The sequence below is a fragment of the Amblyomma americanum genome, chromosome 3 (genome assembly GCF_052857255.1).
Source record: "Amblyomma americanum isolate KBUSLIRL-KWMA chromosome 3, ASM5285725v1, whole genome shotgun sequence".
Taxonomy (NCBI): Eukaryota; Metazoa; Arthropoda; class Arachnida; order Ixodida; family Ixodidae; genus Amblyomma; species Amblyomma americanum.
In genome coordinates this window covers 219855641-219871088 of record NC_135499.1, presented here as the reverse complement: position 1 = coordinate 219871088, position 15448 = coordinate 219855641, and the positions used below count along the sequence as shown (strand labels likewise).

At 53.8% G+C, this 15448-nt stretch overlaps 1 protein-coding gene across 4 annotated transcripts in view; it reads left to right on the top strand.

Moving 5' to 3' along the window:
- Positions 1–15448, top strand: part of LOC144126119 (AT-rich interactive domain-containing protein 3C-like) — a 270128-nt gene that overhangs the window by 231975 nt on the left and 22705 nt on the right. The gene's annotated exons all lie outside the window — the stretch shown is intronic.

Here is a 15448-nt window from a genome sequence, read left to right as displayed (position 1 = left end):
GTTGCCCGCCTCGTTGTCGGGCAGCTGAAAGTTGTCTTGAGGAACGGGGGGGGGGGGGGGGAGAGAGAGAGAAAGCGAAGCTTGGGGGAGGCCGCCCGGCCGGGGAGGAGCTTGGCTTGCCCTTCTTGGACTGCGAGGACGTCGATAAAGGCGCCGGCCGCGCTATCACCGAGCTCTGTTTGCCGTCGTCCGACAATCCCTGGAATGCCTGCATGTGGATGGAGTCGTGATGCGGAAAGTTAGGGAGGGGCAGGGTGGTTGGCTGTGGGGAGGCGAATTTTCGAGCATTTGCAAACTTTAGATAAAAACTACTCTGCGATGTGAAGCCCCCCACCCACTCGACGGGCACCCGCTTTATCTGTCTGCGTTCCTGGTAGATATTTAGTGGAGCCTCGTATTCTGCGCCTGCGCAAAGGTCGCTTGCAATCTGCTAGTTACTATGTGACTTTCTGTGCCGGCGGGCGGCTGTTGTATAGTCTGCGTGGTGTTCAGTAATAGTGTAAGTGCTTTGTAAAAAAGAACTTTCTTCTTTGCTTTCTTTGCGTACAGAGTCGCTTTCACCACACATCTAGTGCTCAGAAGGACGCTTTCGTTGTCAAGCGAGCAAAAACACAAATTAGCCGGGTGGGGGGCTCTTACAGTCTAATTTCTCGCCGACCTGATGGCTCGAAGACGTGCCTTTGACCGGTCTATGTTCATGCATTTGTGTCCGAGACGCCTTGCATACTTTCGTGTCCACCACTCTCGCCTCACACCAAAGGATAGCCGTTTTCACGGAGCGTCTCTCTTCTACCTTTTTCCGCGCATCGCAACGTGAAGGGAATAAATGCATTTCCACCTGGAGTCGCTGTACACGGCGAGAAACAAGACAACTAAAACAGTCCACGATACGCTCCGATTCGTGCTAAGGCGTCCACGTTTTATGGCTCGGCCGGCGCAGCCTTCGCGCGATATCATCTCGAGCGTGTGGCTGTTGCACACGTATACACACACCACCGCGCGAGAGATCCGTCGAGCCATGATCGACCGGCGGCGTGTACTACGTTTATAAGCTGCCGGATCGCGCACGCACGCACGCACGATCCTGCTTTGCGCTGGGACGCGTGAGCGAGGCATCACGGGGAGACCCATTCTCGAAGACGTGCTCGTCCAGGCGCGTGATCTGCCGCGGTCTGGTTGCGCCGCCCCGCGTAGACGTTCCTGCGTCGAAGGGTCCATTTCCGCGACGCGTGGCGTCGATGTGGCTCGCGCGCGAATCTGGCGCTGCTGGCGGTTGGGAACACTTAGCCCTCGATGCCTTTCTCGTACGTGGTGGCAGCGTCCGTTAGACGTCCATTTCGCCCGCTCTCATACGGCAGAACAAAGGGCGGAATGTGTGGAGAAGTGACGACGTGGGATGAGCCCGCGTCTTGTGCCCCGGATCTCGTGATCTTATCGCACAAGGGCCACAAGGCCTGGCGGCTGTTGTCTTCGCATTCGCCGAGGCGGGCCTGCTCGTGCGCGTGGTCTTTCGCCGCGTTTGTTCGATGCCTAGCGGGTCGGTGCCTGCGAGGAATGGCGATGCGTTGTCTCAGCAGCGCCGCGGGGTATCTCAATGGAGCGCTGTTCAAGTCCGCGACGCAACGGCCGCGAAGAACAAAGGATTTGTCATGGCTCTGCGGTTGCCTTTATCATTTTTGTGGCTGCGCGCATCTCCAACTAACTCTGCCGGTTCTGTTTTTCCTTCGCCGCTTGCTAATTGGCTTCTTCGTGCGTGAGGTGCTTTGTTCGGTCGGAGTGTAGACGATTGAAATTCTTCTTCGACGCCCCATTGCTTCATAGGCGCCGATCGCGAGACCCATCGGGATGACGAGTTGAACGAGTACTGCTTACTTTGGTCTGGCGAAGCATCTCTTTGTCTTTGCGCTGCCTTCTCGTAATAGCGGTCTTTGACCTCATTGCTGCCCCTGGTGACGTAAATCAGTAAGTTCGCTTTCTCTCAAAGCCGGCTTGTGTGCACGCGCTCAGGCGCGAACTCTGGCAATGCTTGCTGAATGTGTATGCATCAATTGTTCCGATGAGCAAACTATGAACTTCGGCGCTTCCCTTTTTTTAATGGTGCGAGTACATAGTTATAGTATATATGGAGCCTTGTCTGATAAAGTACGACAGTTCTCGATAGTTTTGGTCAGGTACGTATTATAGAAACTATGACGTTTCCGTAGCTTTGCAGATTACTTATTCACAGTGCGCCACTTATAAGCCAGTAGGACATGCGTAGCCCTTAACGTGCGTCGTGCTAAGTTTAGACGAATGTACTTATGCTTAGCACTTCTCTAAACTAGCATGTTGGCGCTTGCTCTGTGGTTTTAGTGACAAACCGAGTGCAGCATCTGTGCCTCTTTGGATGCGTTCACGACCGTCGCTCATGACGGCAGTCGGTGCAAACCCAATCCAGCATCGTCCTGTCTTATGAAGAGCCCCTGATTCCGTCTTGAAAAAAAAAGAAGAAAAGTATAGTATTCTGCCCGCATTTGTCGTTTTGCCGACGTAAATGTCTTGCACCCCGGCCCGCCTGCCAAGCTCTGTGTTGTGCGCAAGTAGACACTTCACGCCGGGTGCATTTTCCGTCATATCGGAGCACACGTGTTCGTCCGTGTTTGACGGTATCGGGCGACGTTTTTTTAAAAAAATAAAAGGCGTGTTGCAGCAGCTATAGTATTTCCCGCTCAATTTAATTCAAACGCCAGAATATTTAATCTGAGTGCCATTCAATTTAATCCAGGTGCCACACATTAATCCAAGCGTCAAAGCATTTAATCCAAACGCCAGCGAATTTAATCCTCATGCATTCTCACACTGGACCCCTCAAACTTAAAACGTGGTCTACAAATCCCAGACGCGTTATCGATTAGTTGTTACTGACGAAGCGTTAGACACCCAATGAGCAAGTAATAATAACTTTTTTTAATCATAACAAATAGGGCCGGGTATTTTATACCACCCACCACATCAGCCGAAGTACAGGGTGAGCGCGAAGCATATTGCAGATACGCATCGCCGGTGTCCTGCAACTCGCATCATCATGCCACACCTTTATTATCCTGATAAGATGAGCGACTCACACTAAGGTGGTGACTAAGATAAACTCCCTGTGATCAGCCGATAGTCCACTCACATGACTTCGCATCACTTGCAACCTGACGTCCCACATTCTCAACCAAAGTCATGAGGGGTATGGAACGAAACGTTATGTAGAATGTAATGACGCTATCACTTCGACACACCTTTAGCTAGCCCATTCAGTGCACAAAGATATGTAGTTCTTCCCGCCTTATAAAGTAACGTGACTTTCAGCAAAAGGGAGGCAATTTTGCGACCCAACAACATTGGTATCGGATTTCCCTGGACAATACGGCTATCCTTTGCACGCAGCTATTCTGTTGAGTCCACTCTCCGGTCTCACGCGACTTGCAGTATCATGCATCACATTAAGTTTCTATTCCAATGTTATCGCTAACTCTAAACGCTTTCGCTGCGTCATTACAAGTTGTGATGTCACAAGGAGCGACTCTCATGACGGGACGTTTATCTTAGTCACCACCTTAGTGTGAGTCGCTCATCTTATCGGGATAATAAAGGTGTGACATGATGATGGGAGTTGCAGGACACCGGCGATGCGTATCTGCAATATGCTTCGCGCTCACCCTGTACTTCGGCTGATGTGGTGGGTGGTATAAAATACCCGGCCCTATTTGTTATGATTAAAAAAAGTTATTATTACTTGCTCATTGCGTGCCTAACGCTTCGTCAGTAACAACTAATCGATAACGCGTCTGGGATTTGTAGACCGCGTTTTAAGTTTGAGGGGTCCAGTGTGAGAATGCATGAGGATTAAATGCTTTGGAGCTTGGATTCATTTTCTGTAGCACCTGGATTAAATATTCTGGCGTTTGGATTAAATTGAGCGGGAAATACTGTAGTGCGTGCACAGCCACCGACGAAGATCTGGGGAGCGTGTAGCTTTGAGTTGCAGGACTTCGGGCCCTCACTTCTGCGAGGTCTGTGAAAGCTCTGCGAAACGCAAGCAGCGCCGCCGGACAACGGCGCAACCCGGCGACGCAAAGAAGGCTTTCGCCGGTGGCAAAAAAAGAGCCGATAGCCGGCGTAGAGAGAGCGAGGGGGGCGCAGGCAGCTCGCGGCCATCGAACCCCGCGATTCCCACGTGCTCCTCGTGCGTCGCCGCCGCGGCGCGACCGCGCATCGCCGACGACGCATTAGCGCCGCGGATCGGTCGCGCGCGACGCTCGTATCTCACCCACCGCCACCATTCGAAAAGCGCGACGAGAAGAGGGCTGCGCGGAGAGGGAGGAATCCGGCGAATGCGTCTCCATCTGGGACCAGCCTGCCTCCCGCTCGCCCTCTGGCGAGTATCTGATGAGCGGAGCGGTCGCGAACGAGTGTGTCGGGCGCTAATTCCGCGCTCGAAGCGAAGCCGACCGAGGGGGAATGAAGGGATAAAGGGTTGCGGCGCAATCTGGAAGGCCCTTTTCTTTCTGCTCCTCGATTACGGCGAACTTCTCGCGCCGGCTCGAACAAGAAACCGGGGTACGTGACGCGCCGCTGCGGTCGCTGTGTGTGTATACATTGGGGTAGCGCTCTCTCGCCTCCCGGTCCACTGCAGAGGCCGTTCGCCCGCTTTGCCCCCCCCCCCCCCCCCCCCCCCCCCCCCCCCCCCGCCCCTCCCCTCGAAAGCGCTACTTCGCCGCCGCCCGATGATTTCATCTGTCGCCACTGTCCGGCCGGGAGATTGTCTAATGACCGCTATAAATTGGCGGCGGTAACGTGGCGCGCTTTCATCGTCTCCGCTGGCGGCGCTTGCTTTGCTTCCACCTTCTTGCCCACCTCCCCCCACCCCACCCCCCTCAAGCTTTGCTTTTCATCGCTCGCAGTATAGCGGTCAGTGCTTTCGCATTGATTTCCAGCTTTGCTTTCTTTTTCGGCCTTGCAACTTGTTGCACTGCCGGTCACGCTAGGTGCGTGCGGCGGCGGTGCATTGCACACATTTTGTCGAGATCCTCGCGCCCGATGTCTGCCTGCGTTTGTATCAATCCGTGATGACAGACAAATGGAACCGGGTGAAGCTGAGTGCCGTATATTTTTGCTCTCCCCTCTGAAGCTGTTGTATGTGTCGCCCTGCCGGGTGGCCCTGTCTGGATCGCGAGCGTGATGGGCGGATTAGAAGAGGTACGGGGTTATTTAATAGTTGCTTTTGCCCTGCACACGGCGACGAATCGGGTCTTTGCTCTTGAAACTCCGGTACAGGTTCATTTGTCGCATACAAACGATAGGCTGATGATGCCGCATCTGCAGCAGAAACACTCGCCAGGCCATTAAAAATGGCATCTCTCTTGCTTCGCGTGAAGATGAACAAACGGAAGAGTCTCCTTCAGTCACGGAGTCTTTTTCAGCGGCCTCTTTGCACTATACCAACGTGGATATCGGGACGTCGCTTCAAAGCTCGGCTCGCTGAGCCTGCCTGCTGTCCTGCTTTCAACTTCCGCAGGCTCTCTTACACTACACGCGTGCAGTGCATGCAAGCTCACTGCGCTGGCACGGCGAAGGTCGTGTCCAGCGGTCGCGTCGGCGTTGCAACGTTCGCATCCGAGTCTCTTTCATTTTCACCCGCCGCCGGCTTTTCCTTTACTCTGCGGCAGTGCGCATCGCAAATTTTACGTCCAGCGATGGAGCATCCCGATGCGTGTGATCTTCCAAGGCATTACTGGTTCGCTGACTCCCCGTGGGTATGCGTACGGCTTCTCCGCTCCGATCACACGGCGGCCGATTTGGCCAGCCTGCTGGACGGCGCTGTTTTTATCTGTTGGGTGTTAGTCAAGATCTCCCATTCGATCGTCGAACGTAGGGTGGTTAGAACTCATTAAAAAAAAAGGGGGTAGGGGTGGGGGAGGAGGATTCTGCAGAATTCGACGTCTGAAACGCACTATGTCGGCCATCACCGGTCCACATTGTAGTAGTGGTAATTTTCTTTGCATGGAAATCATTTGCTGTTCCAGATGGTAGTTTGTGCGAACGATTAAAGCCTGCACACTTTTGAAGCGGAATTAAGAAATGGGGGTTTTGGAAATCATATTTTACTAGTCTTAATGTCCAGGCTTCGCGGAGCCGCGCACACTGCCCGTGCCCGTGAGAGCGCGCTGCTGCTGACCACGACTCCGCAGCTTCAATTCGCGGCCGCATTGAGCATGCGGGATGAATGCAGTTACGACCTTGTGATGGCACGATCAGTTCACCCTAAAAAACGCAGGGGGGGAGTCGAGCTGGAAACTATGTCAGCATGGAGTTCCTCCCGACACGTGGTAGTTTATCTGTGACGTAATCGAAATATTGGAAGAGTTTGGTGCAGCTTTGAACGGGCACGCACGATCCAGTTCTCCTTTGGAATCCATTCCAGCTTCACGCTTGCGTGGCTGGCCCGTCTGCTCGTTACAACTGCACATTAGGGCGCTTTCGTGCAGCTGAGCATCGAGGCTCCCTCAACATATTCGTGAAAGACACCGCCTCGCGTTCGTATAGAATTGCCAAACTTGTTGTTGTTAATGGCTATTTATTAATGAAATAACAATGGAAGAAAAAGATGTTGCTAGCCGCGGCACCTGCTATCGAAACCTGAAGCACCTGAGCTGCGACTAGAGGGAATAAAATGACAGGTAGAGGGAAAGAAAGGATAGGGGTAGGGGGTAATATATATGCACTATGTACAAATACAGAATATGGAAATAAATTTGGGGTGCTGCGCTGCGCATGATAGGAGTTGCCACACTTGTCCGTGCGCAGTTCTTGGTGCAAGTTTGCGGGTGTTGTTTTTTTTGTCTTTGTCGCGTCCACACCCGTCGAATCCTTTCGCAGTCGCGTTTGCTGCAGTTCGTTCCGCGGCGGACGCAGAAGACGGTCCGCGGGAGAGCCCCGCCGCCGGAGGGCGTGGTGAGCGCCTCGTCTCGGTCCCTGTGCGGGAAGGTGACACTGTAGCGAGGCAGCCTGTCCACTGAGCCCCGGTGACAAATGGCCAGCGAGGATCCAAATTTGTCACCTCCGACGCTGCCTGTTGCGCCTCACTGGGGGTCTCCTCCGCGCGGGAGCTGTCGTAATAACGGTCGCGGCGAGTCGCGCGCTTCTACCCCCCTCTCTCTCTCTCTTCGCGTTTCGCAAGCGCTCTTGTCATGTGGTCTTATGAGATGCCCGGAGATATCTTTAGGGCGAGAAAGACATCAATTGTCGCCTGCTGTTCCGCTCGGCTTGCGCCGGTCATTCGTCTGCATCGGAGAGCGCTGTCCGCGAATGCGCGCACTGTCTGGGGCCTTTCCCCACGCATGCTGTCGGGCTGTCTGCCGCCGGCCGCGCATTCCTCTCCTCATAAGCGCTGCTGCACTGACTCCGTAGTTGCCGTGCCGCAGGTGAGACGTGGAGAGAGGGCCTCGTACGCAGGAGCAGTGATGAGAGAAAGTGTGACCGGTGACGACAAGGGCTGAGAGTATAAATGCGGAAGCAACTACCGGTGGGCTTACTCAAAGCAGCGTGTGAACAGAGTTTTAGCACAGCGCGATCCGCGTTCCGGTACCGCGCTCCCCTCCCTCGGCGGCGCATAAGCAGATAGCCCCGAGGGGAACAGGCGCAGCTGGGTCCCCCCGTAATATAGCATCGGGGTAGCGAAGCGTGGATCGTGCTGTGCTAAATCTCTCCAAATTCGCTCATCGCGACAAGGCCCGGTTGACTAGGCAAGCTGGTTTGGAGCCCGGCCTTTTAGTGTGCCATCTTCGGTCAGAAGAGAAGAAGGAAGTTAAAACGGCGATAAGAACGAGGGAAATTAACTTTGCTGCGCTGCAAAGTATTCTGCCTGCATGAGAAGTGCGAAGCGATTTGAATCCAGCGTATGCGCCTCGATTTTCTACCGTAATGTCGTCGTCCATATTCGAACTGTTCATGGCTTCTGAGCTTTCAGTGCCGTGAAGGGAGGACTGGTCATCGGTACCTGAGCACTTTGCTTGCTTCGTTGGGAGTTGCGTGTTGGACTCTAAAACGAGAACTGCGTGTTCATTTCTGCGAGGCGTATTTTGTCTTGCTCGTTCTTAAGTTACTGTATGTGGAAATGTTGATTGCACTTCGACTTACTTCTTCAATGCTCATGCTATACGCATATTATTTCCCTCACTAAAGTCTGCGCTGCTCGGAAAGCTCAACGAGCCCAAAACTCAAGCTATCATGCGACGCTGTCGGTTCTCTTTTCCTCTGAGGGCCTGCGGAGCGCGCAGTGCGGAGTAAGGTGTCCTGTACTATTCCTTTGGGAAGAGCAATTTAAATACACCCCGCTTATTTGACACTGAGTGGCGGCAGAAGGTTATGTTGGCGGATGAGATTAAGAAGTTTGCAGGCATAGGGTGGGCGCAGCTGGCAAAGGACAGGGTTAATTGGAGATACATGGGAGAGGTCTTTGCCCTGCAGTGGGTGCAGTCAGGCTGATGATGATGGTGATGATGATGATGATGGCTGAAAGCGTCATTTGAGACTGAAAATATACTTGTGCATCAGTATACATCTACGCACACCTGCGCCCTCTCCTGCACAGCGAGTGCGGGAGTGAAATAAAAAAGTCCGACAGACAAGCAATCAAACCTCGCCATTTGGCGTTTGTGGTGGCCGCGCAGCCGAGCATGTGCACGTGTAAGCGACGCGTAATGACGCCGCTGCGTCGCCATTTGCCGCGGCTCCTAATCGGCGGCGAGACGTCGCGATATTGCCTTCGGTCTCCGAGGGGATTCTCGTGAAAAGGGACGCCCTGCTCTGCGGGTCTTCTTCATCGCGAGCGGGGCTTCACCGAGGCCCGGCAGCCGATTCCTCGCTGCCACATCGGTTGACCGCGCACTCCTCCCCGCGCACTGACTGTGTAGCGGTCTGCGCCGACCTGTGTCAGTGCGGAAGCCCCTCTGCGCCCAGCTGTAGCCGGTGTCCGTTTCGCTCTGCCTCCATTAAGGTTTGGTAGACTCGGTTTTTGTTGTTCACTCCTTCGCTTGACTTTAGGAAACATAGTTTCGTCGTAAATTATGGCGCACTAGCAGAACAGTGTGGGGAGGGTGGAATCTTGATGCAAGATTACTTTGAAGGAGTTTACTTTGCTGTAAAACAGCTGCTAGAGTTTAAGCTTTTTTTTCTTTTACCGTGTGTGAAAGTCATTTCGTCACAACAGAAATTGCAAGTTATGTGTGTGTTTGGGCCTGCTCACTGAAAGTGGAAATGCCGGTTGATCATATGGTAAAGGGTGGCTGCAACAAGATGAAGTCGTTGATGTCATTTGGTAAAAAAGTATCAAACGCATTCTAAGTGGCCGCTCATGTAGAGTTGTGTTTCAAAGGTTGACCGCGGAAAACGCAGGGGCCCAATCGTGGAGGTAAGCTGGCCTTTTACTCAGACTCAAGAGGCGTGAACTGATCTGGGTTCCTTTGGTACTTTGGTCAGCGTGCTGCTCCGGGGCCTATATAATCCAGTGTTTGCATTGCGAGGACACCATTGATTTATTTAAATGTGCTCGACCTTTCTTCTTGGTGACCATATCGTTTTGTGCTCGTGAAAGCTTCATTCGGCATTCCTGCACAGTTATTCGGCAGCCCCCACCAGTGACAAACGCTTGAAACGCAAGGACGGAACGAAGAGGGCGACACATGCGCTATGCATTGCGCCCGTAAGTTTCAGGCGCTGCAAGTTTCGTCATGAGCAGCCAATGAGTGCACAGTTGAGTGCACTGCGATGTAAAAAAAAGTTTCTGTGGCGTTCTGTCCCGCAGAAGTCACCACGTGTATACGGTTCGGGTTCTCTACAGAAGCATGTGCCTTTCCACGCAGCCTCCTCATAGAATTTGTGGAGGGATCAAACGCAACAATAATAACTGCATTGTCATTGACAATGCCATCGTGTTATTAGATAACGCTACGCACTGTCTAGACAAGTGAAATATGTATTTTTTTTAAATGAAAGAATGTATTCGTATGTCTTAAAAATCGTGGCAGACATGATTACAAGACAAAACTGAGCATTGGACAAGACACAGTTTTATGTCTTGTCATCATGTCATACCAACTATCCCCTTATCATTCACTCGTGGCAGACATAACCGATACCAATGCTTCCATGTTTTTGCGTATTAAATAAGTAAAGAAAATATCACACGAAGTCTAGAACTATATCGGTCTGGAACCAGCAAAGCAGTGCATGCGGCTGATATGGAACACGTAAAGGCCATGAAATTAGCAAGTAGAGGATAAATATTTTAATGAATGTTTGTCGTTCAAGAACTTTCACATTTTTGTACATATGCAACGGTCAGGGAAAAATATCAGTGACGCTTTCCTTCGTTCCAGTGTACTGCGCAGCAGCAGCTGTCACCGGTCATGTATTGCGATTAACTGCACCGAAATTTTAGTCGCAACAGCGAGCCATCGATAGGCCCTTGAAAGTTTGTGCGTTGCATGACTCCAGGTGCATGGGCATTGCCACGAAATCCAACCCGAGTTAGGAATGTTCGCATTGTGGGTGACAAAATCCAGAATGACTTCCGGCGCCGGTGGTTGTTTTGGTCAGTGGTGCGTGACAGTTCGAAAAAATTCCGAGGGGGAAGGGGAGGGGGGTCCTCCACACACACAACACACACACACACACCACCACCACCCACCGGCTACGCCCATGCTTTGCACTAAGGTTCATATTGAGGCGACGCCTCTCGATTCGTTTATTCCATTGCAAAAGCGTGCTGGCTTCGCGTGACGCTGGGTGCGCCGTCATCGAGAACCTGCACAGAGCACTTTTTTTTTCTTCCATGTGATGTTAAACGCGCCACGCTTGACAAGCTGGAGCCAAGGATATCGGTGTGTTCAGGGCGACGCAGAGTTTACGGGGTCGGGTTCAGTCGTGGCCAATCTCGCACTGGTGCCTAATACTATAGGATTCCTGCCGTAATTTCGCGACACGGCTGTACTGCGAACTGGTTTGGTGATGCACTCATCGTCGCTGGCAGCCACCGATGTTGGCAGGCACGAAGCGAGCGTATGCGGACCCCGTTTAGAGTGAACCTGGAAGAGGCTGTGCGCGTGCCTCCTTCTGACCTTCCCGTCTTCGGCAGAGTTCGCCAGAGTGGAGGCGCCGATGCACGTGGTGGCGAGAATTAATAAAAGCGGCGGTGTTTGTTCCTTTGCGCCTGACGGCGTTATTTTACGACCGCCGTTATTCCGACCCGAACGGGGCCCGTTTTTATAGTGACCACGTGACTCTTCCACATCGTGTGGGCGTGGCGCGGCCCGTATAACTCTTTGCGCGCGGCCTCGCTTTGCCGACTGTGGGCGCAGCGCTTTTCAATGCACCGTGAGGCGCGCCGACCGAAAGGGGCAGGCCGGGGTGAGGAGAAAACCACAACAAAAGAAGAACGGCGCGGCTGACGGGATTACCGTCCGAGAAGGCCGTGTAATGGGTTTATTCGGCAAACGGGCCCACGACACGCAGCCCGTATACGCGTCTCCGGCTTGTGGGCTGAGCTTTGCCCGATATAAAAACTGCGAGGTCGTGCTTCTCTGTGCGCCTTTCGAGCGTTTTAATTTCTCACCTCTGACGCTGCTCTTTCGTTAGCGCTGCGCAGTGCACTCGGGCGCCACTAGGAAGGCCTCGCTGGGGCTTGACTTGGCGCTGGCAATATCAAAACTGCTGGTTATTTAGTGCGTCGTTTCGGTGGTTTTCGGTCGTTTAGCTAAACTGTATATTAAAGTTTAACTATGCATGTGACACTCCTCTTCCTATTGTTGCTCATAAATGCACCCCGGTTCATTTCATTTTTAGGAGAAAAGGCGGTTTGCGAAACGGGCATACAAAAGGGCCAAGTGTGCTGTGCGCGGAGGATTCAAACCGAATATCGAGGTGGCATGCTCGGGGTCACGAAGTACGCCATTACGCGCACTGTTCCGTCTCAATACCTCAACCCGCGTGCCCCATTCTCGAGGCGCGTGATCGAATGCGGTGCAGACCTGCCGCGCAGCTCGTCTTGTGTGGGCCACGCCGCAGCTAAGCCGTGCGCTTTTCTAGGCGCCTGCACTGAGCGGCGCATCTCGCTTACCGCTCTCGTCCCTCCGCCCACCCGTGAGTGTTTCGGCGGTGCGTTATATCGGGCTCCGCTTTTTCATTTTCATCGCCCTCCGATTTCTGTGCCGCGTGCACCATAGTGGCCGTCCCTGCGCTGCCATTCGCCTCGCGCCATCGCGAATTCAATCGGCCCCGGCTCGCCTTTCGCGACACTTCTCTTGCTGTCGCGCTTCTGCGATGTTCGCTCCTCGCCTTTGATGCTCGGAGACCGATTCTCTCTTTTTGCGCCTTCTGCCCGCTCTTCTTTCATCTCTCCTTGCTGGCGAATAAGAAGAGCAAGAAGTACGCAGAGGGGGGCTCGGCGACTCCTCTCGCGGGATCGCCCCCCGCCGTTGTAATATCTGCCCCTTGATTATGATGACGAGCGCTGTCCCGGCGCGGGACACGTCTCTCTGCGGAACGACCCTCCCCTCCCTCTTCAGAGCTCGAAGCGTCGCGCGGCGGCTTCCGTTGCGGGGACAGTAGTCTGACCCGTCCCCCGGCTTCTTCCGATTCCCATTTATTTTCTTTCTCCGGCGCGCGCATTTCTTCGTGGCGATTCCCTTTGCCCCGGTGTGATCGCGGCTACCGCGATGTACCCGGGCGGCTGCCGTGTAACCGCGCGGGGTGACCGCCGTGTCGGCGTGCTTCTCGGCGCGAAGGGAGCGTGTCGCCTCCGTGAGTCTGCTGACCGGGCTTGCGGACGTGCTGTCTCTCCCAGGGAGGCCTTTTGTTTGCCAGCAGCCTTTCTCCTTCTGCGACCCCCCTCATTCAGAGGGTGCTCGCGGACTCGCCTCCTGTGCTGTCTTTGATGCTTTCGGGCCGGGCCTGCGGAAGGCCGCCGAATGCGGGATTTCGATCTCGGCGGCGTGTGCGCTCCAACGCTCGTTCTATAGCCGTCGTCTGAAATGCGTGCCGTCTTGTTGTTTTTTTTCCTTCTCCCCGCTACCGTTTGCCGTCCCACCTCCCCGCGTATTTCCATTCTTGACCCCGCGGGGCATGGCGCCGCGTTTTGTCCGAAAGATTGAAAAGGCCTCTCGTCGCGGAGACGCGGCTAAGTTATTCGTGACGGCTCTTTGGCCACGCGGCTCACGGGCCGCCCTGGCGACCGAGCGCGTGCGGCGGCCGCTTTGCATTCGCCTCTGGGACTGTCACGGTAGCCGCTCTGCGTCTTAAGCCGCCGCCGCCGCTCGCTCTGCGCGGCTTGATTGCGGAGTGCGCCTGTTCTGTGACGCGATTCGAGATTTTTCTTGCCTCCTCCGTGAGAAGGGGCCCTTTCTTGATTCCGTGAAAACGCCTCTGCAAAGCGAGCGGTCCCCATCGGCTGAGCCGCCATTTCCTTCTCGGTCCTGCATCGGTAACGTGGCAGATTTAGGGTTTTTGTATTTTTTCTCTCGATACGGTGACCATTACCAGCCCGCAGAAACTGAATTGGCCCCGCTTTTTATCGTGACCCATTCCCATAGCGACCGGCCGTAGGGCCCTGGCTTGTCCGAGTTCGCAGAACCTCATCTGGCTGTCTGACCTCCTCTCGTGCGAGCAGTTTATTTGTCGGAGGCGCTGCAAACACGCGCCACGTTTTCCATTCAACCGAGGAAGAGGCGCGCGATATGTCACGTCGTATCCTTGCTTTTGATTGCGAGCTGAATGTGAGCTGGAAACGCGCCCCCGCTGAGCTTTTCGAATGCCATGCTTGGATGCGTACATTTTGCTGTGCGCCCAGGTCTTATTTCGTGCGGTGGTGACTAGTCTTCAGCTGTGCTCCTCTCTGCCAAGATGTACATGCCGCATAACGCGCTTCCTACCTCCTGAAACTGGGGCTTCTTGCCGTTTCCGGTGTATAGTTCCGAACGGAGAGTATCAGGCACCTGCAGCTTAGGAGGTTGAACTGCATATCCAGCGTGTTCCACGAGGAAGTGTTCTGCACCCTGATCGCAGCAGCGCGGCGCCAAAGCCCCTTAGGAATCCCGCGCGCCTGCGCATTGCCTCCGCTCGCGTAGCACTTCTCGACCTCCTGCTCGCGTGCTTCCCACGGCGGCGGGGATCGCAACGCTCTGTTCCGCTTTGGCGGTGAGCGTGTGAAGGGTTGGCGCGGCTCCCTTCGTGTGCTCACTTAAGCCACGCCCCCTCGCGCTAATTCTGAGCATCATGAGGAACGCTAGGCCGATACAATCGGACTGCGAGCTAAGGAATCCGGACACCGTACGACCACGCCGTTGAAATTGGCCCTTCTTTCTTCTCGCTCGACGTCTTCCCTGCGTTATTTTTTTTTTAACTGCGCCATGTTGGAGTTATTCGCGCATGCTGCAGCTGTAAGTTGCAGCGACATGTGGCGCTGCTTGCCTTTCACGTTCCCTGGAAGGCTGAGTTTTCTAAGCGGCGCACGAAATTGCCGGGGCGGGGCGGCTACCGTGTCCCTCGTCACTGCCTGACGTTACTCTCTGGTGCGTTATTCGCTGTTCGCACGGAGGGCACAATCAGCGCTTCGCGAGTGTCGACACTGGATACTTTTGTATCAGCTCTCGCAATTAAGGCGGGTTGCTTTCCCGCGAGGAATGTGGCTGTTGTATATTATTAGTGCTAGCACTTATTCCCGTCGGCAAGCTCACCGTTAGTAATTGTTCGCGGACTTTTGACTAGCCTATAGACGACCGCATATCGTTTTCAACGCCTTCAGTGATGTCATATGCGAAGTCTGCTGGTTGTGTCGTCCTAATGGCGTGACGGCGTGACCAGTCGCGTTGCAGTATACTGAAAACAAAAAGTCATAGAAAGAGAGCAGAAAAAGATTACGGAAGGAGATCGGCATTGCGGAAACAATCAGTTGTACGTTTTTCGTTAACTGGGAAACACTGCATGTCCTGCGAAGCCAGCTTATGCGATGCAGTGACGTTCCTTCCGCTTATTTGCTCATGCGTGCTTAAATAAACTTTGGCCAGATTCTTGTAATGACGCGTCCTCTGCCAAGGTAAGCTCGAACATTTGACCACAGATCGTGCTTTCAGCCCTGGCGCACAGTATGCTACGCGTAGTAAACTTTACAGTCATACTTATCGTTGCATATCGATCATCCGGCTCAGAGAACCGTCCTATAGGTGGCGCTCGGCCAACACTCCAAATAGAGAAGGGACTCTAACACAAAGGATTTTTCTGTTGCCCTAAACGACAACGGACGTGATGAGGTCAAATTACGCAACTTCATGCAATTCCTTTTGTGAATGCAGAAATGAACTGCGGCTTCGGCCGTTCATACACGATGACTTGTACGCATTTCCTGCCCATTCAGAACACCGCTGTA